This window comes from Trichechus manatus, unplaced genomic scaffold, assembly GCF_000243295.1.
Source record: "Trichechus manatus latirostris isolate Lorelei unplaced genomic scaffold, TriManLat1.0 scaffold00025, whole genome shotgun sequence".
NCBI lineage: Eukaryota > Metazoa > Chordata > Mammalia > Sirenia > Trichechidae > Trichechus > Trichechus manatus.
In genome coordinates, this window is record NW_004443961.1 from 5,800,716 (window position 1) to 5,824,788 (window position 24,073).

The following is a 24,073-nucleotide window of genomic DNA, read 5'->3' on the forward strand; positions in this document are numbered from 1 at the left end:
GGCAACAATATAATAAGTATCAGAATATCAAAGTAAGTTCAAGGCAGACACTCATCCTCTCTCTTGACCATGTTCAGATTTACAAAACAAATGGGCCCCAGGACCCCTGAATCCCTCAGTCAGACTAAGGATATAAAAAGCAATTAGTAAAGGGATGTTTTTAGGAGCGAGCTGTTGCCAGGTTATGAATAATTCCCACCATTCCCACTGAGTGAGCTTTTAAATGTATCCCCCAGAGTTGGAAAACAAAGAGGACAGGAATCTAATTCATGGGTGAGAAAGCTAAAGCAGACTGTGAACTGGAGACTGACTCCTGCCTGAGAAATCAAGGATTTTGGCAGTACAGACATGAGAATACTGCTAGATAAGGGTGAGCCTGTACTCCCAAAGACTGTCTGAGCAAGGTGTGAGCTGTTTCTGAAGTTCAACTGTGGCCAGCAGAGAGAGCTAGCTTGGGATAGTCTTGGGCCCTGTCTTAGTTATCTAGTGCTGCTATAACAGAAATACCACAAGTGGATGGTTTCAACAAACAGAAATTTATTTCCTCACAGTTAAGGAGGCTAGAAGTACAAACTCAGAGTGCCGGCTCTAGGGGAAGGCTTTCTCTCTGTTGGCTCTGGAGGAAGGTCCTTGTCTCTTCAGCTTCTGCTTCCTGGTTCCTTGGAGATCTCCATGTGTCTTAGCACCTATCTTATCCCATCTCTTTCTCTCTGCTTGCTTGTTTAATCTCTTTTTCTGTCTCAAAAGAGACTGACTCAAGAGACACCCTACACTAATGCTGCCTCATTAACATAACAAAGACAATCCATTCCCAAATAGGATTATAACCACAGGCATAGAGGTTAGGATTTACAACACATATTTTAGGGGACATAATTCAATCCACAACAGCCCCTGTCCAGTAAGGCCACCTCACATTAGAGGAGCAAAAAGTAGGGCGAGACATATCACAAGAGACCCAGAGGCTGAGGAAAGAGCTGCAAGAGTCCACTCAGAGTAATAATGGTGTACCTGTCCAGGACCATGGAAATGTAGGAGAGCAGGGCCCAGCAGGAATCTCCAAAAAGCACATAAAAGCACCAGTCTGAGAGAAAGATTCCCCTTTAGCCATCTTGCAGGCCCAGAGAGCACAATATGCTAAAGAACTGTCATATGCCCTTACCTCTCCTTCACCTTCAGCCTTGACAGTGGGTGACACAGCAGCTACTGAATGGAAAGAACTGTGGCAAGGACAAGAGGAAAGCAGAAGGGCCTAGCCCCCCTTTTCCAAGACAAATCGGGTTCAGAGTTTGGATCTTATAATTAAGACTGTGTTTCTGACTAAAAGTTTGTTCCCTAAGAATAAACTGGAAGGCCATGAGACCAGCCCGTGTTTTTGTCCATGGGAAGAAGGAGATATTCCCACTGAGCAGAGTTTAAAGAGATGGTGGGAGAAAAAATAAAGTTGCATTTTTACAAATCCACAAGTGCTAGTTGTTCAATATACTGGGTGCATTATACACAGTTCTAACAATATTTAACAATAACGTGTCTCGGTAGGAAGCGGTAATATGAACCCTCTGTACGCCACTCTCTCTCCTACTTTCATTAGTTTGGAACAATATTTAGGATTAAGTATTATACAGTAAATGGAACTTTAGGGTCCTCTACCAGGTGGCCCCTCCTCCTACTCTCCTACTGTCCTAAGGAGAAAAATCAGCTTCACTCTTAAGCAATGACATCAGTTTGCCCTTTACAGTGGGGAGTAAGAAGCACCTATAGCAATCTCTGAATCCATTCCTCCTTTGTTTTTGCTCATATAGAAAATCAACTATGACAACACTGCCTAGAAATAATTATAATAAATAATTTGGTGTGTATCTTCCCAACTATTTTCTACGTATGAATTTGCATTTTTCCTATAAAAATAAAACACACACAGAATATAAACTAAAATGTACAAACTTTACATATATATAGCAAATGTATATAAACATATAACAAACTATACACATACACACACATCCAATGAATGGAAATGTTAACAGTTTACATGTGTATATAATTTTCATACAAAAATGATATCATATAGGCTATTGTTTTATAGGATACTTTGAACAGTTTTTATAAGGTATTGCTAGTATCTTTCATCATTATATAGTCTGTTACTATAGAACTTTCTAAAAATATGTACTCTGAAATACAGTCAAAGTACATAAAGCATAAATATAGAGCTTAGTGGACTATTGTAAAAAGAACACCCCCATGCCCCCTCACCCCCAATTCAATAACATAACCAGCACTCTGGAAGTCCCCCCACATAGCCTTTCCTGATCATAAAGCTCCTACTGCCCCAAGCAGCAGGCATGATGATCCTTACTTAGATGGTTTTCACTTCCTTGTTTTTGTCATTGTTTCACTACCTAAACAATATAATTTTTCTGGTTTTGAACATTATATGAATGGATTATGCACTGTGCATCCTGCTGTGTTTCACTTCTTTCACTGAACATTATGTCTTCAAGATTTGCCATGTATGTGATTCATTCAGTTTATTCAATTGTAGATTATCCGGGTATGAATATAACACAATTTTTTATCCACTCTACTTTTGATGAATATTTGGCCTTCTTGTTGCTGTTAGGTGCCGTAGAGTTGGTTCCAACTCATAGTGACCCCATGCGAAACAGAAAAAAACACTGCCTGGTCCTGCGCCATCCTCACAATCCTTGCTATGTTTGAGCCCACTGTTGCAGCCACTCCACTGTGTCAATCCATCTCACTGAAGATCTACCTCTTTTTCACTGACCCACTACTTTACCAAGCATGATGTCCTTCTCCAGGGACTGGTCCCTCCTGATAACATGTCCAATGTACGTGAGATGAAGTCTCGCCATCCTCCTTTCTAAGGAGCATTCTGGCTATGATTCCTCCAAGACAGATTTGTTTGTTCTTCTGGCAATCCATGGTATATTCAATGTTCTTTGCCAACACCATAATTCAAAGACATTAATTCCTTAATCATTGTCCAGCTTTCACATGCATATGAGGCAACTGAAAACACCATGGCTTGGGTTAGGCACACCTAAGTCTTCAAGGTGACATCTTTGCTTTTCAACACTTTTTAAAGAGGCCTTTTGGAGCAGATTTGCCCAGTGCAAAGCATCTTTTGATTTCCTGTGCTTCCATGAGTGTTGACTGTGGATCAGAGTCAAATGAAATCCATGACAACTTCCATCTTTTCTCTGTTTATCATGACGTTGCTTACTGGTCCAGTTGTGAGGATTTGTTTTCTTTATGTTGAGGTGTAATCCATACTGAAGGCTGTGGTCTTTGATCTTCATCAGTAAATGCTTCAAGTCTTCTTCACTTTTGGCAAGCAAGGTTGTGTCATCTGCATAACGCAGGTTGTTGAAGAGTTTTCCTCCAATCCTGATGCCATATTCTTCTTCATATAGTCCGGCTTCTCAGATTATTTGCTCAGCATACAGATTTAATGGGTATGGTGAAAGGATACAACCCTGACGCACACCTTTCTTCTCTTTAAAACACGTAGTATCCCCTTGTTCTGTCCAAACTACTGCCTCTTGATCTATGTATAGGTTCCTCATAAGCACAATTAAGTGTTTGGAATTCCCATTCTTCACAATGTTATCCATAATTTGTTATGATCCACACAGTCGAATGCCTCTGCATAGTCAATAAAACACAGGTTAACATCTTTCTGGTATTCTCTGCTTTCAGCCAGCATCCATCTGACATCAGCAATAATATCCCTGGTTCCACATCCTCTTCTGAATCCAGCTTGAATTTCTGGCAGTTCCCTGTCGATTTACTGCTGCACCCACTTTTGAATAACCTTTAGCAAAACTTTACTTGCTTGTGATATTAATGATATTGTTTGATAATCTCCACATTTGGTTGGACCACCTTTCTTGGGAATAGGCATAAATATGGATCTCTTCCAGTCGGTTGGTCAGGTAGCTGTCTTACAAATTTCTTGGCATAGACGAGTGAGCACTTCCAGTGCAGTATCCATTTGTTGAAACATTTTGGTTTTCTATCAGTTCCTGGAGGCCTGTTTTTTGCCAATGCTTTCAGTGCAGTTTGGACTTCTTCCTTCAGTATCACCAGTTCCTGGTCATATGCTACCTCCTGAAATGGTTGAACATCGACCAATTCTTTTTGGTATAGTGAGTCTGTGTATTCCTTCCATCTTCTTTTGACGCTTCCTGTGTCGTTTAATATTCTCCCCATAGAATCCTTCCATATTGCAACTCAAGGCTTGAATTTTTTCTTCAGTTTTTTCAGCTTGAGAAATGCTGAGCATGTTCTTCCCTTTTGGTTTTCTACCTCCATGTCTTTGCACATGTCATTGTAACACTTTACTTTGTCTTCTCAAGGTGCCCTTTGAAATCTTCTGTTCAGCTCTTTTACTTCATCATTTCTTCCTTTTGCATTAGCTACTCGATGTTCAAGAGCAAGTTTCAGAGTCTCTTCTGACATCCATTTTGGTCTTTTCATTCTTTCCTGTCTTTTTATTAACTTCTTGCTTTCTTCATGTATGATATCCTTGATGTCATTCCACAACTGGTCTGGTCTTCAGTCATTAGTGTTCAACGCATCAAATCTATTCTTGAGATGGTCTCAAAATTCAGGTGGGATATACTCAAGGTTGTACTTTGGTTCTCATGGACTTGTTCTAATTTTTTTCAGTTTCAACTTGACCTTGCATATGAGCAACTGATGGTGAGTTTCACGGTCGGTGCCTGGCCTTGTTCTGACTGATGATATTGAGCTTTTCCATCATCTCTTTCCACAGATGTAGTCAATTTGATTCCTGTGTATTCCATCTGGTGAGGTCCATATGTATAGTTGCCGATTATGTTGGTGAAAATAGATATTTGCAATGAAGAGGTCGTTGGTCTCGCAATCATGCAATCTCCTGCATCATTTCTATCACCAAGGCTATATTTTCCAACTACCGATCCTTCGTTTCCAGCTTTCACATTCCAATCAGCAGTAATTATCAATGCATCTTGACTCCATGTTCGATCAATTTCAGACTGCAGAAGTTGGTAAAAATCTTCAGTTTCTTCCTCTTTGGCCTTAGTGGTTGGTGCATAAATTTGAATAATAGTTGTACTAACTAGTCTTCCTTGTAGGTGTAGAGATATTATCCTATCACTGACAGCACTGCACTTCAGGACAGATCTTGCAAGGTCCTTTTTGAGTCTGAATTCAGACTTCTAGCCTCCTAGACTGTGAGAGAATAAATATCTCTTTCTTAAAGCCATCCACTTGTGGTATTTCTGTTATAGCAGCACTAGATAACTAAGACAATAGGTAAATATAAAAGCTAGTATTATTGTGTTTTTGATATGTAACTCCTCTTTTTTGTTTACTGTTTGATCTAAAAGACAAATGCATAAAACAATAGTTATAAATTTGTTTTAACAGGCATACAATTATAAAGATGTAACTTGTGACAATAACAACATGGGGGGATGAACTTGGATAGGAGTAGAGTTAATGTATGCTATTGAAGCTAAGTTGGTATCATTCAAACTACATTATCACAAACTTAGAATTATAGACACTAAAAGAATAATTAAAAGTTATACCAGTAAGGAAATGAAGATGGAATCAAAATAGTACACCACAAAAAAAAAAAAAAAAAAAAATCAATCACATGCAAAAGGAAGTACTGGAGGAATTCAGGAACAAAAAGAATATGACATGTAGAGAACTAACAGCACAGTGGCAGAAGTAAGTCCTTGATCATCAGTAACCACTTTAAATATAAACAGATTAAACTCATCAATGAAAAGACTGATTGGCAGAATCAATTAAAAAAAAAAAGACCATGATCCAACTATATACTGCTTACAAGACACTCACTTTAGACCCAAAGATACAAATAGGTTAAAAGTGAAAGGATGGAAAAAGACATTCCATGCAAAGAATAACCAAAAGACAGCTGGAGTAGCTACACTAATAATAGACAAAATAGATTTTAAGTCAAAAATTGTTACAATAGGCAAAAAAAGGACATTTTATACTGGTAAAATGGCCAATTCATCAAGAAAATATAACCATTATAAACATACACACACCCAAACAACAGAACCCCAAAATATATGAAGCAAACACTGACAGAATTAAAAGGAGAAACAGACAGTTTTCCAATCAGGGACAGATTAACCTGTAAGCAAAGTAAGCACAGGTTTACCGTAAGCAAGGTATGCACGGGCTTAATTGTGTTTACTTACTAATCAAGGATGTGGTGAACTACAGATTAGCAAGTAAGCATAAGAAAGCCCGTGTGTACCTTGCTTATTGGGTAATCTGTCCCTGTCTACAATAATAGTTGGAGACTTCAATACTCCACTTTCAATAATGGATAGAACATCTAAATAGCAGCTCAATAAAGAAATAGAAGACTTGAACAATACTATAAACCAACTAGACCTAACAGATATGTACAGAACACTCCACTCAATACTAGCAGAATTCACATTCTTCTCAACTGCACATGGAACGTTCTCCAGGACTGACCACATGTTGGCCCATAAAACAAATCTCAATAAATTTAGAAAGATAGAAAGCATACAAAGTATTTTGTCCAACCACAATGGAAAGAAGCTAGAAATCAATAACAGAAGGAAATTTACAAATAATTAAACAACATACTCTTAAAAAATCAACTGGTCAAAGAAGAAATCATTAGGGAATTAGCAAGTACTTTGAGAAGAATGAAAACAAAAACACAACACACCAAAACTTACTGGATGCTGCAGGGAAAACAGTTTTCAGAGGGAAATCTGTAATTGTAAATACGTACATCTAAAATAAAGAAAAATCTTAAATCAATAACCTAACTTTACACTTTAAGGGACTAGAAAAAGAAGAGCAAATTAAACCCAAAGTCAACAAAAAGTGAAGGAAATAATAAAGATTAGAGCAGAGATAAATGAAATATCTTTTGAAAAGATCAACAAAATTGAAAAACTTTAGCTAGACAACTAAGAAAAAAAGAAAAGAAGCGAATAACTAAAACCAGAAATGAAAGCAGGGACTTTACCACTGACCTTACAGAAATTAAAAAGATGATAAGACAACACTATGAAAAATTGTACACCAATAAATTAGATAATCTAGATGAAATGGACAAACTACTAGAAACACACAAATTATCAAAACTTACTCAAGCAGAAATAGAAAATCTCAACAGACCTTTAACAAGGTAAGAGATTGAATCAGTAATCAAAAACCTCCCAACAAAGAAAAGTTCAGGACCAGATGGTTTCACTGGTGAATTCTACCAAACATTTAAAGAAGAATTAACCCCAATCCTACTCAAACTCTTCCAAAAAACAGAAGAGAACACTTCCTAACACATTTGATGAGGCCAGCATTATCCTAATACCAAAGCCAGACAAGCATACCACAAGAAAACTACACCAATAACCCGTATGCATATGGACAGAAAATCCTCAACAAAATATTAGCAAACTGAATCCAACAGCACATTAAAAAGATTATAGACCGTTACCAAGTGGAATGTAATGGTAGTTCAACAGAAGAAAACCAATCAATGTAATATACCACATTAATAGAACAAAGGAAAAGAACCACATGACCATCTCAATAGTTGCAGAAAAGGCATGTGACAAAAACCCTTTCATGGAAAAAAACAATCAGAAAACTAGGAATGGAAGGGACACTTCCTTAACATGATAAAGTGCATTTATGAGAAACCTATAGCTAACGTCATACTGGTAAAAGACTGAAAGCTTTCCCCCTAAAATCAGGAACAAAACAAGGATGCCCATTTCACCACTGCTATTCAACATTGTACTGCAAGCCCTAGTCAGAGCGGTTATGCAAGATAAAGAAATACAAGGCATCCAAATTAGAAAGGAAGAAGTAAAACTATCACTATTTACAGGTGACGTGATTCTATATATAGAAAATACCATAGAATCCACAAAAATGTTAGAGCTAAAGAATTAATTCAGCAGTTTCAGGGTACAAGATCAACACATAAAAATCAGCTATGTTTCTGTACACTAGCAATAAACAATCCAAAAAGGAAATTAAGAAAACAATTCCATTTACAATAGCATGCAAAAGAATAAAGCACTTAGGAATAAATTTAACCAAGGAGGAAAAAGATACATACACTAAAAACTATAAACTAAAGGAGAAACAAGGAAACCAAAGCCTCAGTGAAGAAACTAGACTGCAAGACTAATAGTCTACACAAACCACGGCTTCATCTACCTAAATGGACCCTGATAGAATAGGAGCAAAATGTGGAACAGAACCTCAAATTCCTAAAATTAAAAAAAAAAAAAAAGACTTACTGGACTAGGTGAGATTGGAGGACTCCCTGAGACTATTGCTCTGAGATACTCTTTAAACCTTGAACTGAAACTAGCCCGAGGTCACCTTTCAGCTAAGTAACAGATTGGCTCACAAAATAAAGAAAATCACCCACGAGTACTGTGAAATAAGTCAATCACAAAAGGACAAATATTCTATGAGACCTCTATTGTAGAAACTCATGAAAAAGTTTACACACAAAAAGTACCAATCTTTGTTGGTTACAAGGGGTGGGAGGGAATACTAAATAGACAATAGATAAGTGGTATCTTTGGTTAAGGGTGAGACAGTACACAATATTGAGGAAGCCAACACAACTTGTACAAGGATAGGTCATGGAAGCTCCACAGACACATCCAAACTCCCTGAGGGACTGAATTGCTGGGCGGAGGGCTGTGGGGACCATGGTCTCAGGGAACATCTAGCTCAACTGGCATAACACAATTTATAAAGAAAATGTTCTACATTCTACCTTGGTGAGTAGCCATCTAAGATACTCCACTGGTCTCACCCCTTCGGGAGCAAGGGAGAATGAAGAGAACAGGATACAAGGAAAAGATTAGTCCAAAGGACTAATGGACCATAGCCACCACGGCCTCCACCAGACTGAGTCCAATACAGCTAGATGGTGCCTGGCTACCACCACTGACTGCTCTGACCGGGATCACAACAGAGGGTTCTGGACAGAGCTGGTGAAGGATGTAGAACAAAACTCTAACACACACAAAAAAGACCAGATTTACTGGTCTGAAAGAGACTGGAGAAACCCCGAGAGTATGGACCTCAGACATCCTTTTAGCTCAGTGGTGAAGTCACTTCCAAGGCTCACCGTTCAGCCGGGGATTGGAGAGCCCCATAAAACAAAATGGGACTAATGAGGCACAGCAGTCCAGGGACAAGGACTAGAAGGTAGAAGGGGACATGAAAGCTGGTGATAGGGAACCCAAGGTTGAGTAAGGACAGTGTTGACATGTAGTGGGGTTGTTAACCATTGTCATAGGGCAACATGTGTACTAACTGTTTAATGAGAAACTATTTTGTTCTGTAAACCTTGATCTAAAGTGAGAATAGCAGCACAACTGGAAGACTGTAATCGCTGTCACTGAATTGTGCATGCAGAAATTTTTGAAATGGTGTATCTTTGGCTATGCATATTTTCACCAAACAAACAAACAAAAAGGTCGAGAAGGGAGTGGGTTGACATGTCGTGGGGTTGTTAACCAATGTCATAAAACAGTATGTGTACTGACTGTTAGGTGAGAAATTATTTGTTCTGTAAACCTTCACCTGAAGTACAATGAATATATAAAACCAAAAAAAAAAAAGACTTACTGGACTAGTCGAAATTGGAGGACTCCCTGAGACTATTGCTCTGAGATACTTTTTAAACCCTGAACTGAAACTAGCCCCTGAGGTCACCTTTCAGCTACGTAACAGATTGGCTCATAAAATAAAGAATATCACCCATGAGTACTGTGCTCCTAAAAAATAAAAAAATAAAAAAAAAATCTATATGGGACCAAATGGTCAACAATTCCTTTAAAACAAAGACAAGAATGCAAGGGGGCAGGGAAACCAGATTAATGACAACAGAACAATCAGAATGGAAATATTGAGAATGTTTATGCATTGTGAAGAATGTGACCAACATCACTGAACAATTTGTGTAGAAATTGTTAAATGCATGCACACCTAAACTGCTGTGTAAACCTTCACTGAAAACCCAATAAAATATTATTAAAAAAAAAACTATAAACCATTGCTGAAAGAAATTTAAAAGGCTTAAATAAATGGAAAGACATCCCATGTTCATGGAGTGGAAGACTTACTATTGCGAAAATGTTAATACTACCTGTTTTGTGTTTCCTAGTGTTGCTGTAACAGAAATATCACAAGTGAACCTATAGCTCAATTGGCATAACATAGTTTATAAAGAAAACATCCTACATTCTACCTTGGTGAGTAGCATCTGGGGTCTTAAAAGCTTGTCAGCAGCCATCTAAGAAACTCCACTGGTCTCACCCCATCTGGAGGAAGGGAGAATGAAGAAAACCAAAGACACAAGGGAAAGATTAGTCCAAAGGACTAATGGACCACAACTACCACAGCCTCCACCAGACTGAGTCCACACAACTAGATGGTGCCTCACTACCACCACTAACTGCACTGACAGGGATCACAGTAGAGGGTCCCAGACAGAGCTGGAGAAAAATGTAGAAAATTCTAACTCAGAAAAAAAGAACAGACTTATTGGTCTCATAGAGACTGGAGAAACCCTGAAAGTATGGCCCCCAGACACCCTTACAGGTCAGTAATGAAGTCACTCTGAAGTTCACCCTTCAGCCAAAGATTAGGCCGGCCCATAAAACAAAATGAGACTAAATGGGCACACTAGTCCAGGTGCGAGGAGAAGGGGACCAGAAAGCTGGTAATGGGGAATCCAAGGTCGAGAAGGGGGGAGTGTTGACATGTTGTGGGGTTGGCAATCAATGTCACAAAACAATATGTGTATTAATTGTTTGATGAGAAACTAGTTTGCTCTGTAAACCTTCCTCTAAAGTACAAAAAAAAAAAATTAAAAAAAGAAATACCACAAATGAGTGGCTTTAAAGAGCAGAAATTCATTTTCTCACAGTTCTGGAGGCTAAAACTCCATATCAGGGACTCAGCTGTGTCAATTCCTTCCTTGTGAGTAGCCCTGGGCATTCCTTGGTTCCATGGTGATACTCACATTGCATCTGTCTTCTCCTGCATGTGCGTGTTTCTCTGTGTCTAATCTGCTCTTGTTGTTTAACTCATATATGATTAGATTTACAACTCATCCTGCTTGCGTGTTATCTAATTAACATAACAAAGAACACCTTATTTCCAAACAGGATAACATCCACAGTTATAGGAGTTAGGATTCCAGTGCATATTTGGGGGGTGGAGGAGTGGAATTTAATCTATAATACTACCCAAACCAATTGTTATAGATTGAATTGAACACCCCCAAAAGGAAATGAGAAAGTCCTAACCTTTGTACCTGTAAATATGACCTTGTTTGGAAAGAGGTATTTTTTTCAATTATGTTAATGAGGTCATGCCAGAGTAGGTTGAATCCTAAACCTAATCACTTCTAAGTGGCATCTTATAAAAAGAGAAAATAGACACAGAGAGAAACACACAGAGGGGAGATGAATGCCATGTGGTGATGGAGGCAAATTCATCTACAAACCCAGGAACACCAAGGATTGCCAGCAGCTACTAGAAGTTGAAATAGACAAAGAAGGACTTCCCTACAGAGCTATAGGCCCTGAATTCGGACTTCTAGCCTCCAGAACTGTGAGACAATAAATTTCTGTTCTTTAAAGCCATCTTCTTGTGGTTTTTTTTTTTTTTTTTTTTTTTTTTGTTATCACAGCTCTGGCAAACTAAGACGGTGATCTACATATTCAATACAACCCTTATAAAATTCCAATGATGTTTTACAGAAATGTAAAAGCCAACCCTCAAATTCTTATGGAACTAAAAGGGGCCCCAAGTAGCCAAAACAATATTTAAAAAGAAAAACAAAGTAGAAACACTCATACTTCCTGATTACAAAACATACTACAAAGCTACAGTAATCAAAACTGTGCGGTACTGGAATAAGAACAGACATAAAAATCAGTGGAATCGAATTGAGAGTTCAGAAATAAACCCATACATCTATGGCCAATTGATTTTTGACAAGGGCGCCAGGACCATTCAATGGAGAAAGAACAGTGTCTTCAACAAACGGTGCTGCGACAGTTGGATAACCATGAGTAAAAAATAAAGATGAACCCTTACCTCACTCTATATACACAAATTAATTCAAAATGAACCAACAACCTAAATGTAAGAGCTGGAACTATAAAAACCTTAAAAGAAAACATACGGGTAAATCTTTATGACCTCGGATTTGGCAATAGATTCTTAGATTTGACAACAACAGCGTAAGCAACAAAAGAAAAAAATAAATTAGACTTCATAAAAATTTTATACAGCAAATGATACTATTAATAATGTGAAAAGACAACCTAAGGAATGGGAGAGAACATTTGCAAATCATATATCTGATAAAGGTTTAATATCCAGAATATATAAAGAAATCTTATAACTCAACACAAAAAGATAAATGAATTAAAAAATGGGTAAAGAACTTGAATAGATATTTCTCTAAAGAAGATAGGCTAGTGGCCAACAAGTACATGAAATGATGTTCAGCATCATTGTTCATTACGGAAATGCAACTCAAAGCCACAATGAGATACCACTTCACACCCACTAGAAGAAAACAGAGTATCAATTGTTTCCCACAGTGGCTGCACCATTTTATATTCCCTCGAGCAATGTACAACCTTCACCAACACTTGTTATTTTCTGTTTTCTCAGGATTTCTCCAGTCTCTGTCAGACCAGTAAGTCTGGTCTTTTTTTTGTGAGTTTGAATTTTGTTGTACATTTTTCTCCAGCTCTGTCCGGGACCCTCTGTTGTGATCCCTGTCAGAGCAGTCGGTGGTGGTACTGGGCACCATCTAGTTGTGCTGAACTCAGTCTGGTGGAGGCTGTGGTAGTTGTGGTCCATTAGTCCTTTGGACTAATCTTTCCTTTGTATCTTTGGTTTTCTTCATTCTCCCTTGCTCTAGACAGGATGGGACCAGTAGGCATATCTTAGATGGCTGCTCACAAGCTTTTAAGACCTCAGATGCTACTCACCAAAGTAGAATATAGAACATTTTCTTTATAAACTATGTTATGCCAATTGAGCTAGATGTCTCCCGAGACCATGGTCCCCAGCCCTCAACCCAGTAACTCGGTCCCTCAGGGAGTCTGGATGTGTCTGAGTCTTCTACGACTTTGCCTTTGCTGAGGCTGTAATCTTTACAGGAGCAGATCACCAGGTCTTTTCTCCCTCAGAGTGGCTGAGTTTGAATTGCCAGCCTTTCAGTTAGTAGCTGAGTGCTTAACCACTGCACCACCAAGGCTCCTTAATGTGTACAGGGTACTTTTATGGGGTGATGAAAAAGTTCAACATTGTGAATACACTTAATATTCTTAAGTGTACACTAAATACCACTGAATTACACATTTTAAAATGATTAATTACATGAGTTTAATCTCAATAGAAAATTCCAAATTTTTTTAAAAGAAAAGAGAGAGAACTGGAGTAGAGGAGGAAAGGAGTATAGAAGAAATAAGGGTCAAGAACAGCTATCTGGTTCCCTCTTTTTCTTCTATTTTAAGCTGTGAGGAATGGCTCAACTGTTCTGCCTGTCTAACCCTGAAATCGCAACCAATGGCATTGCCTTCATATACACCCCCTCAAAAGTTTCCAGTACTTGCCTAGGTCATGCTGCCAACCTTGCTGCAGCTAAGGGAAAAATCTTATAAAACATATTGTTACTTAAAAAAAAAAAAAATCATTGCCGTCGAGTTGATTCCAACTCAGAACGACCCTATAGGACAGAGTAGGATTTCCAAGGAGTGGCTGGTGGATTCGAACTGATGACCTTTTGGTTAGCAGCCGAGCTCTTAACCACCGTACCACCAGGATGCTGGTCTTATTTCTCAGAAGATGATAAATACGAAGTTATTTGGGGTCTTCATTTGCTTATTTCCAAGCTGAAAGGGCCCACAGAGACTTCCTATACTAAATTTAGTTTTTTAATCTGGAATAATAGAAAATAATTCTTTAAAGTCTTATAAAATAAGAATCCAGAAAAGAAGAATATATTGAATACAAAACAATTTGGGGAGACGCTGAAAGCAGGTTTTTTGTTTGTTTTAATCTCTTCCACACAGATGAAAAAATAAGTACCAAATAACAAAGTGTATCCTACTTGTAAAATCATGTAAAATAGTTTCTTTGGAACGAGCATAAAGCTCATCTTACCCACACAGAAATACCGATCTGTAAAGCATTGTAAGGGAGCAAATACACAAATCTGAATTCAGCGTGGCTCATTGAATAGTCCATGATTAGAAGAGTTTACACTACCATCTAGTGGTTCATTTGGGGGAAAGACATTTGTACCATTCAAAATGTTTCAACTGGGTAGGCAATCTGTTACTGTTAGGTGCCTTCAAGTCCGACTCATAGCAACCCTATTTCCATAGAACGAAACACTGCCTGGTCCTGCACCATCCTCATAATTGTTATGCTTGAGCCCACTGTTGCAGCCACGGTGTCAATCCATCTCCTTGAGGATCTTCCTCTTTTTTGCTGACCTTCTACTTTACTAAGCATGATGTCTTTCTCCAGGGACTGGTCCCTCCTGATAACATGTCTAAAGTATGTGAGACGAAGTCTCACCATCCTTGCTTCTAATGAACATTCTGGCTGTACTCCTTCCAAGACAGATTTGTTTGTTCTTCTGGCAGTCCATGGTATATTCAATATTCTTTGCCAACACCATAATTCAAAGGCATCAATTCTTCTTTGGTCTTCCTTATTCATTGTCCAGCTGGATAGGCAGTCTAGTAGATATAAACAGATCACTTTGTCCTAGAGAAAACAGACAAAACTCAATAAAAGAGAAACTTAGATATACAGTAAGCCATGATAGCTCTGATGACTAAGGTGCGCCTAACCCAAGCCATGGTATTTTCAATTGTCTCATACGCATGTGAAAGCTGAACAATGAAAAAGTAAGACTAAAGAAGAATTGATGAATTTGAATTATGGTGCTGGCGAAGAATACTGAATATACCATGAACTGCCAGAAGAATAAGAAGCTCTGGTGGCACAAAGGTTAAGCACTCAGCTGCAAACCAAAAGGTCAGCAGTTTGAACCCACCAGCCACTCCAAGGGAGAAAAGACTTGGAGATCTGCTCTGGTACAGATTATAGCTTAAGAAACGCTATGGGGCAGTTCTACTCTGCCCTACAGGGTCGCTATGAGTCAGAATCAACCCAACAGCACACACCAGAAGAATGAGCAACAGCCAGAAGAATAAGCACAACAGAAGAATGAGAACAACAGCCAGAAGAATGACTAAATCAGTCTTTGGAAGTACAGCCAGAATGCTCCTTAGAAGCAGTAATGGTGATACATACTTCGTCTCTCTTACTTTGGACATGTCATCAGGAGGGACAAACTGCTGGAGAAGGACATTATGCTTGGTAAAGTAGAGGGTCAGCAAAAAAGAGCAAGACCCTCAATGAGATGAACTGACACAGTGGCTGCAACAATGGGCTCCAACATACCAACGATTTTGAGTTATGACATAGGACCAGGCAACATTTTGTTCTGTTTTGCAGGATCACTATGAGTTGGAGCCAACTGGATGGTAACTAACAACATGGTGGAAAGACCTTTGGATTAAAACCTGAGATCTTATCAGGTTAATCATGCTCATTTATACGTACAGCTTTTGATATAAGCCTGAAATTTTCAGTTTTATTTAGTTCTGTTAACCATAAATCTTATGGTTCTGACTGTAATTCTTTTAGGAATAATATTAACTGTAATGAGCATCAAGTTAAATGATACCATAAAAACATAATCAGATAAATCCAGAATGTGGGACACTCTATGAGACAACCGGCATGGATCTTTTAAAAGTCAATGTCATGGCTGGGGGGAGGGTGGGGGGGATGGAGACCAAGGAGACTATTCCAAATTAATAAAGCAACATTTAAAAAAAAAAAAAGTCTGACATCTGAGTTCTAGCTTTGAGCTCCACTATTCCTAGCTGTGTGATTTTGGACAAGTCATTTTACCTCTCCAAGCTTGCTTCTCATTTGTAAACTGAAATGACTGCAATAGATCAGTTTCTCAAGTGTCAGGTTACAGTCATTAGTTATACAACCAATATAATGGGTCATGACCAGAACTTTTCAGTTAAATAAAGCAGATTGTAAGGGTATTGTTTCATGAAACTTTGTTTCAATAAAATGTATGCATGCCTGTGAGAGAGAGAGAGTGTGTGTGCGTGCGTGTGTCTTGGGACACAATGTATACTGTATTTCTTACTATGGGTCACAACCTAAAAAGTTTGAAATCTCTAAGATTCCCATCAGCATTAAAATTCCCGGCTCCTATGAATTGTGACCATCAGTCACATTTGCATTAAGATTACAGGCAATAACTGGGGAGAAGGGAATCAAAGGGAGTAGGAACCACCAAAAAGTATCAGGTATCAAGTACACCGGGCAGGGAAACTGAGGCAAAAAGCCGAACCAACAAATAAAGCCAATCTGTGGGAGGTAAGGGAAGGTCTCAACTCAGGGACTATCTAGGCAGCTAAGGCTCTTGTCCAAGAGTAAGCACCAGGTTGTTAACATTGCTAATTAGACTGCCACCATATTCACAACTGGTTCGGGAAATGGTGAGGGCCTAAGCCTACAGATGTGAGCCATCGTACAGATGAAGCTGGGAAAGAAATTTACTAGAGGAAATAAGGCAAACAACATAGGTTAAAGCAACATCTAGAGCATCCCAGAAATGGAAAATAATTCACATAAGGGCAGCCTGGTTGCAGCAACAGGGAAAAGGGTCAGGGCTGATATTTAGCCATATGTACCATTATGACCCTGTTGTTGTTGATGTTGTGTGCCATTGAGTCAATTCCAACTCATAGTGACCCCATGTCACAGAGTAGAACTGCCCCATAGGATTTCTAGGCTGAAACCTTTATGGGAGCAGATCACCAGGTCTTTCTCCACCGAGTGTCTGGTGGGTTTGAACCTCTGACCTTTCAGTTAGCAGGCAAGTGCTGCTTAACAATTGCATCACCAGGGCTCCTTCATTATGGCCATACCTACCATAACATATGGAAATACTTCCGTATTAGTTGGCAAACAGCAACTGTACTGAGACTACCAAATGCTCCCCTCCCCCTTCTCTATACCATCCTAGTCTCTCCCTGGATGGCCCAGACCAACCTGTGATCCAGCATATAAAGGGGTAACACCTGTCCCAGCAGGGGGCCTCCAGGACCCTGTTTTAGCCACTGCCCATTCTGAAAGATGTGCCCAGGCATCAACAGTATTAAATATTTTGCTATGTACAACTTGAAGAATGTAATCATGTTAACCATTGTCATAAAACAATGTGTACTGTTTAATGAGAAACTATTTGTTCTATAAACCTTCATCTAAAGTACAATAAAAAAAAAAGGAATGTAATCAATGTCACTGAATTATACATGTAGAAATTACTGAATTGGTGTATGTGTTACTGTGTATATTTTCACCACAATTAAAAAACATATATATGTATACATATATATGTATATATATATTTTGCTATGCTCCTGAAAGGTTTAACTTGGACTGTGTACATAATACATGTGTACCTGTCAGATTCACTGGATTGCATGCAAATGAACAAGTTCACAATGTTTTTGCATGAATATGAGTACAGATATATTCTAATAGGTCGTGGAAAATTTTTCATCAGTAGAGGAGCCTTCCTCACACTGATCTAAAGTGACTTCAAGGCCCTCTTGTCTAAGCAGCTACATTTTATATACCTTCTGGGTATATGAGACGTATGTAGTATTTACCAACCTAACAAAGTCAGTAAAACACTTTCAACTTTAAGATATAAATTCAACTCAGGATTTCCTGTTAAAGATGGAGGGTTGAGGACAAGAATGTAGCCCCACTTCCTCTAATAAGCTCACTAAAATGACAGTATAGTCCCTGGGTAGCTCAAAAGGTTAAGCACTCAGCTCCTGAACAAAAGGTTGGTGGTTGGAATCCACTCAGAGGCACTAGGAAGAAAAGCCTGACAGTCTACTGAGGAAAGACCACAGCCGCTGAAAACTATGGAGTGCAGTTCTACTTTGAAATATATAGGGTTGCTATAGGTTAGAATGGACTCAAAGGTCTGGGAGTTTTTTGGTAAGGTAGAGAACAGAAGGAAAGACAACCACCGCAAAAATAAGGAAGTTGGAAAGCAGATGGAAGAATGGTGACTTGGTTGGCAGATCTGAGAACTTTGAATTCAAAACCGGCAGTGGAGAAAGTCAAGACCCAAAGCAAGGGGTTGGCAATCAATGCCACAAAACAATGTGTACATTAATTGTTTAATGAGAAACTAATTTGCTCTGTAAACCTTCGTCTAAAGCACAATTGAAGAAAAAAAAAAGATGGCTGGAAAATCAGGATAATAAATTAATAGACTACCAAAAAAAAAAGAACCAAATCAAATCACACTGCATAATCACCAAAAGGCTCAGGAATTGGTAGCACCAGGTATCTCTAGCGGTGGGGAAGTAGGGGGATCTAGAAATATGAAGATTGGTTGAAAATCTAGTTAAGGAGCTAAATGCCTCTGCAACTCTCCCCCACTCTAGTCAAGCAACCATGGCAAAGATCATCACAAAATATTAAAGGTTTATTCTCTGGAGAGCATAAAACAGAGAAGCTGTGGATTGGAGGCCACCAGGCACAAATGACGGCAGGGATTTTGTACTAAAATAGGGAGATAATTTAATAAAGCAACAAAGCCAAAAATAGCCAATGAAGATCTTTCTCAAAGTTCAACTAGTAATCAAAGTTCAACTAGTAATCAAGGAAATATAATTAAAACAGCCAGATGTAATTTCTTTTTTCCTATTACACTGGGAAAGATTAATGATAATGCCTAGTTAATGAGGACATAGGAAAACAGGCTCTCTCACATACTGCCGGTGGAGGATAAAGTGTGAAAATCTTTCTGGAGGCTTAACAATATATATATCAAAACCTTAAAAGTTGGACACAGCTACTCTACTTCTAAGAATGTATCTTATGGAAATTAGAATAGTTATACAAATATTTAAATAAAATGGTGATAATAAGCACAAGAAAAATCTAGAAACAACCTAAATGCCCAACAGTAGATGATTAAATGATTATATATTTACACAACAAAATGTCATTGAGCTGAATATTCTGTTTGTCTCTGCAGTTTCAATCTCCACCCTTCTCCACCTTCTCCACTCTTTTCCACCCTACTCCCTGACCTCGAAGGCTAATCTTTTTCTAGGATGCATCAAACAGGCTCCTTTGCCCTCTGTCTCCAGGCTTGTCCCTCCCTGATGGGCTATAATTTGGCAGTGGCTGCCCTGGTGGGTACATTGTCTGATATAGTGTGGAAAGATGAGCCCCTTAGGTTGGAAGACTCTCAAAATATGAGAAGGGAAGAGCCACCTCCTCAAAGTAAAGTCAACCTTAATGACGTGGATGGAGTCAAGCTTTCGGGACCTTCATTTGCTGATGTGGCACTGCTCAAAATGAGATGAAAGAGCTGCAAACATCTATTAATAATTGCAACGTGAAATTTACAAAGTATGAATCTAGGAAAATCGTCAAAAATGAAGTGGAACCCATAAACATTGATATCATAGGCATTAGTGAGCTGAAATGGACTGGTATTGGCCATTTTCAATCAGACAATAATATGGTTTACTATGCGGGGAACGACAACTTGAAGAGGAATGGTGTTGCATTCATTGTCAAAAAGAACGTTTCAAGATGCATCCTGAAGTATAATGCTGTCAGTGATAGGATAATACCCATACCTACAAGGAAGAACAGTTAACACAACTATTACTGAAATTTACACACCAACAACTAAGGCCAAAGATGTAGAAACTAAAGATTTTTACCAGCTTCTGCAGTCGGAAATTGATCAAACATGCAGTCAGGATGCACTGATAATTACTGGTGACTGAAATGCGAAAGTTGGAGACAAAGAAGAAGGACTGGTAGTTGGAAAACATGGCCTTGGTGATACAAACGATGCCAGAGGTTGCATGATAGAATTTTGCAAGACCAACGACTTCTTCATTGGAAATACCTTTTTTCACCAACATAAATGGTGACTCTACACATGGACCTCACCAGATGGAATACACAGGAATCAAATCAACAACATCTGTGGACAGAGACAATGGAAAAGCTCACTATCATCAGTCAGAACAAGGCCAGGGGCCGACTAAAGAACAGACCATCAATTGCTTATATGCAAGGTCAAGTTCAAACTGAAGAAAATTGGAACAAGTCCTTGAGAGCCAAAGTATGACCTTGAACATATCCCACCTGAATTTAGAGACCATCTGAAGAACAGACTTGACGCGCTGAACACCAATGACCAAAGACTAGATGAATTTTCGGATGACATCAAGGATCTCATACATGAAAAAAGCAAGACGTCAATAAAAAGACAGGAAAGAAAGAAAAGACCAAAATGGATGTCAGAAGAGACTCTGAAAGTTGTTCTTGAACATTGAGTAGGTAAAGGGAAAGGAAGAAAAGATGAAGTAAAAGAGCTGAACAGAAGATTTCAAGCGACTTGAGAAGACAAAGTAAAGTGTTATAATGACATGTGCAAAGACCTGGAGGTAGAAAACCAAAAGGGAAGAACATGCTCAGAATTTCTCAAGCTGAAAGAACTGAAGAAAAAATTCAAGCCTCGAGTTGCAATATCGAAGGATTCTACAGGGAAAGTATTAAACGATGCAGGAAGCATCAAAATAAGATAGAAGGAATACACAGAGTTACTATACCAAAAAGAATTGGTCAACGTTCAACCATTTCAGGAGGTAGCATACAATCAGGAACCAGTGGTACTGAAGGAAGAAGTCCAAGCTGCACTGAGGCACTGGCAAAAAACAAGGCTCCAGGAACTGATGGAAAACCAACTGAGATGTTTCAACGACGGATGCAGCACTGAAATGCTCACTCGTCTATGCCAAGAAATTTGGAAGACAGCTACCTGGCCAACTGACTGGAAGAGATCCATATTTATGACTAGTCCCAAGAAAGGTGGTCCAATTGAATGTGGAAATTATTGAACAATATCATTAGTATCATACACAAGTAAAATTTTGCTGAAGATCATTCAAAGTTGGCTACAGCAGTATATCAACAGGGAACTGCCAAAAATTCAAGCCAGATTCAGAAGAGGATGTGGAACTAGGGATATCATTGCTGATGTCAGGTGGATCCTGGCTGAAAGCAGAGAATACCAGAAAGATGTTTACCTGTGTTTTATTGACTATGCAAAGGCATTTGACCATGTGGATAATAACAAATTACAGATAACATTGTGAAAAACAGGAATTCCAGAACACTTAATTGTGCTCATGAGGAACCTGTACATAGATCAAGAGGCACTCGTTCGGACGGAACAATGGGATACTGCGTGGTTTAAAGTCAGGAAAGGTGTTCATCGTGATTGTATCCTTTCACCATACCCTTTCAATCTGTACGCTGAGCAAACAATCTGAGAAGCTGGACTATATGAAGAAGAACGTGGTATCAGGATTGGAAGAAGACTCATTAACAACCTGCGATATGCAAATGACATAACTTTGTTGGCTGAAAGTAAAGAGAAATTGAAGCACTTACTGATGAAGATCAAAGACCACAGCCTTCAGTATGGGTTACACCTCAACATAAGAAAAACAAAAATCCAACAACTGGACCAATGAACTATGTCATGATAAATGGACAAAAGATTGAAGTTGCAAAGGATTTCATTTTTACTTGGATCTATAATTAACACCCATGGAAGTAGCAGTCAAGAAGTCAAAAGATGCGGACTTCCAGGCAACATGGCGCTATAGACAGAAGCACCACGCCATCCCTCCACAGCAAAGATCCAAAAAACTAAGCCAAACAGAAAAAACATCAATCCTGAAACCCTAAGCATCAAACAAAGAGATAAAGAACTCAGCCAAGCACTGAATGGAATAAGAAACTGACACGGAACAGAGAGTGAGAAGTGATACATGCAGAGGGCCCCTATCAGCTAACGCACCACAGATCTGCCATCTTGGACTCCTATCAGAGATTGGTGAACAGAGGGTACAGGAAAGCAGCTTTATGGAGCTTCCAGCAGGAGACAGAACAACCAGTAACCAGTGATATATGCTTTCCCACCTCCCACCCTTCTTCACCCCCATTCAGCCTCTTCTGCTTCCTGCAGCCACAGTCTCTTGGCTGAGAAGCACCAGCTTCACCCCAGTGCTGCCTGGATTCCACCCGCCCGCACTGGCCAGCTCCCTGAGTGCTATTTGTTGGCTGCTGGTGCTGCTTTTTTCCGCTTCTTTTGATTTCTTCCATACCTCTCACCACCTGAACCTCCTTTCTCTCAAATACCTGGCTCCATGCGCCATCTTTGCTTCTTCCTGAAAGGCTGTGAAACCGTTTCCCGGCCCGTGCTGCCACACTGGTGGGATCCCAGGGCTTTTGTCTGTTGGGTTTTTTTTTTTTTATCTGTTTGTTTATTTCCTTTTTCTTTTCTTTAACTGGGAGCCCGTTCTAGCCGGGCTGTACTGTGTGGCTTGGGACCTACCCCCTCAGTTTGCGCAGACGTGCGGAGGGATCCCTGAGAGCATTTCTTTTTTCTTGTTTTTTTTCCTGTTCTTTTTTTTTTGTGCGGGGGGGAGTTCCTTGTTCTTTTTGTTTTCTTTTCTTTTTCCCTTTTTGTCTTTCTTCATTACTCAGTTTCTCGTCTCCCTATACCTACCTTCTCTTCCTGTCTCCTGAATACCTGGCACTGAGTGACACTTCTACCCCTTCTAGCCAGGCTGTACTTCACGGCCTGGGAGAAACTTCCCCAGACCTCTCAGCCACACCAGTGTGATCCCTGGGGGCTTTGCTTTTCTTTTTTTTTCTAATTTTTATTTATTCATTTTTTTCTTCTTCTCCTTTTTGTTTTTTTCTATTTCTCAGTCTCTCATCTCTCCACTCCAACGGAAAGCTCTCTTAGCACTTTTGTTTGTTTGTTTGTATGTTTTTGGCTCCTGTTCCTCACTCCTCTCTCTCCTCTTTCCCAAACCCATCTTAGCTCCACACATCACAATCTCCCCCCTCCATCCTGCCTACCTGCACCGTGCACTGAACATCACACCCCCAAGCAGTACAGACACAGCCTACAGGAACCTGCCCTGCACTGATTCCCCCACCTGCCCTGCTGGCCCTAGTACATGCCACAAACAACCCATCCCAGCAACTCCTCTTCAGCTAGACCTGCCCTGCTGTGCCATATCTGAGCAACTGACCCTGCCAATTGGAGAAGGAGGCGAAAAGTATCAAGCCCACAGACAAACAAACAAAAAAGAACACACAGCCTGCCTGCTCAAACATAACGAAGGAAAACAAAAAAGCAGAACAGAACAAACAAGTCTACAATCAATAAACAAGGAAAATAACTACTGAATTCCCCAAAGACAGCAGACAACATCAAAACATTTACAAAAACAGGACAGGATGGTTCCAGTAGGTGTCCAAAATAAAACACCAGATGACTTTCCAGTAGAAGAAAGGCACTAGAACTACCTGATAGGGAATTCAAATCTCTAATATTCAGAGCTATCCAAGAGTTGATTGAAAAAGCAGATACAATTGAGGAAAAAACAGACAAATTCATGGAAAATACAGACAAAAAAATGGAAGAATTTAGGAAAATAATGCAGGAACAAAATGCTAAAATAAATTAACAACTAGAAATCATACAAACACAACAATTAGAAATCCAAAAGATAAACAAGATTTCAGAAATGGACAGTGTCATAGAAGGGCTGAGGAGCAGGTATGAAACGGTGGAAGACAGGATCAGCAAAATTGAAGACAAACACCTAGATACAACTCTGAGGAACAATCAGAAAAAAGAACGAACAAAAATGAAGAGATCCTGAGAATTATGTGGGATTCAATCAAAAGCAAAAATCTGCAAGTGATCAGAGTTCTAGAACAGGGG

The 24,073-nt window shown here is 39.2% G+C and overlaps 1 pseudogene; it reads left to right on the forward strand.

Annotated features, from left to right (window-relative positions):
- The window catches only part of LOC101356957 (RNA-binding protein 48 pseudogene), a 54,377-nt pseudogene that overhangs the window by 20,250 nt on the left and 10,054 nt on the right, over positions 1–24,073 (forward strand).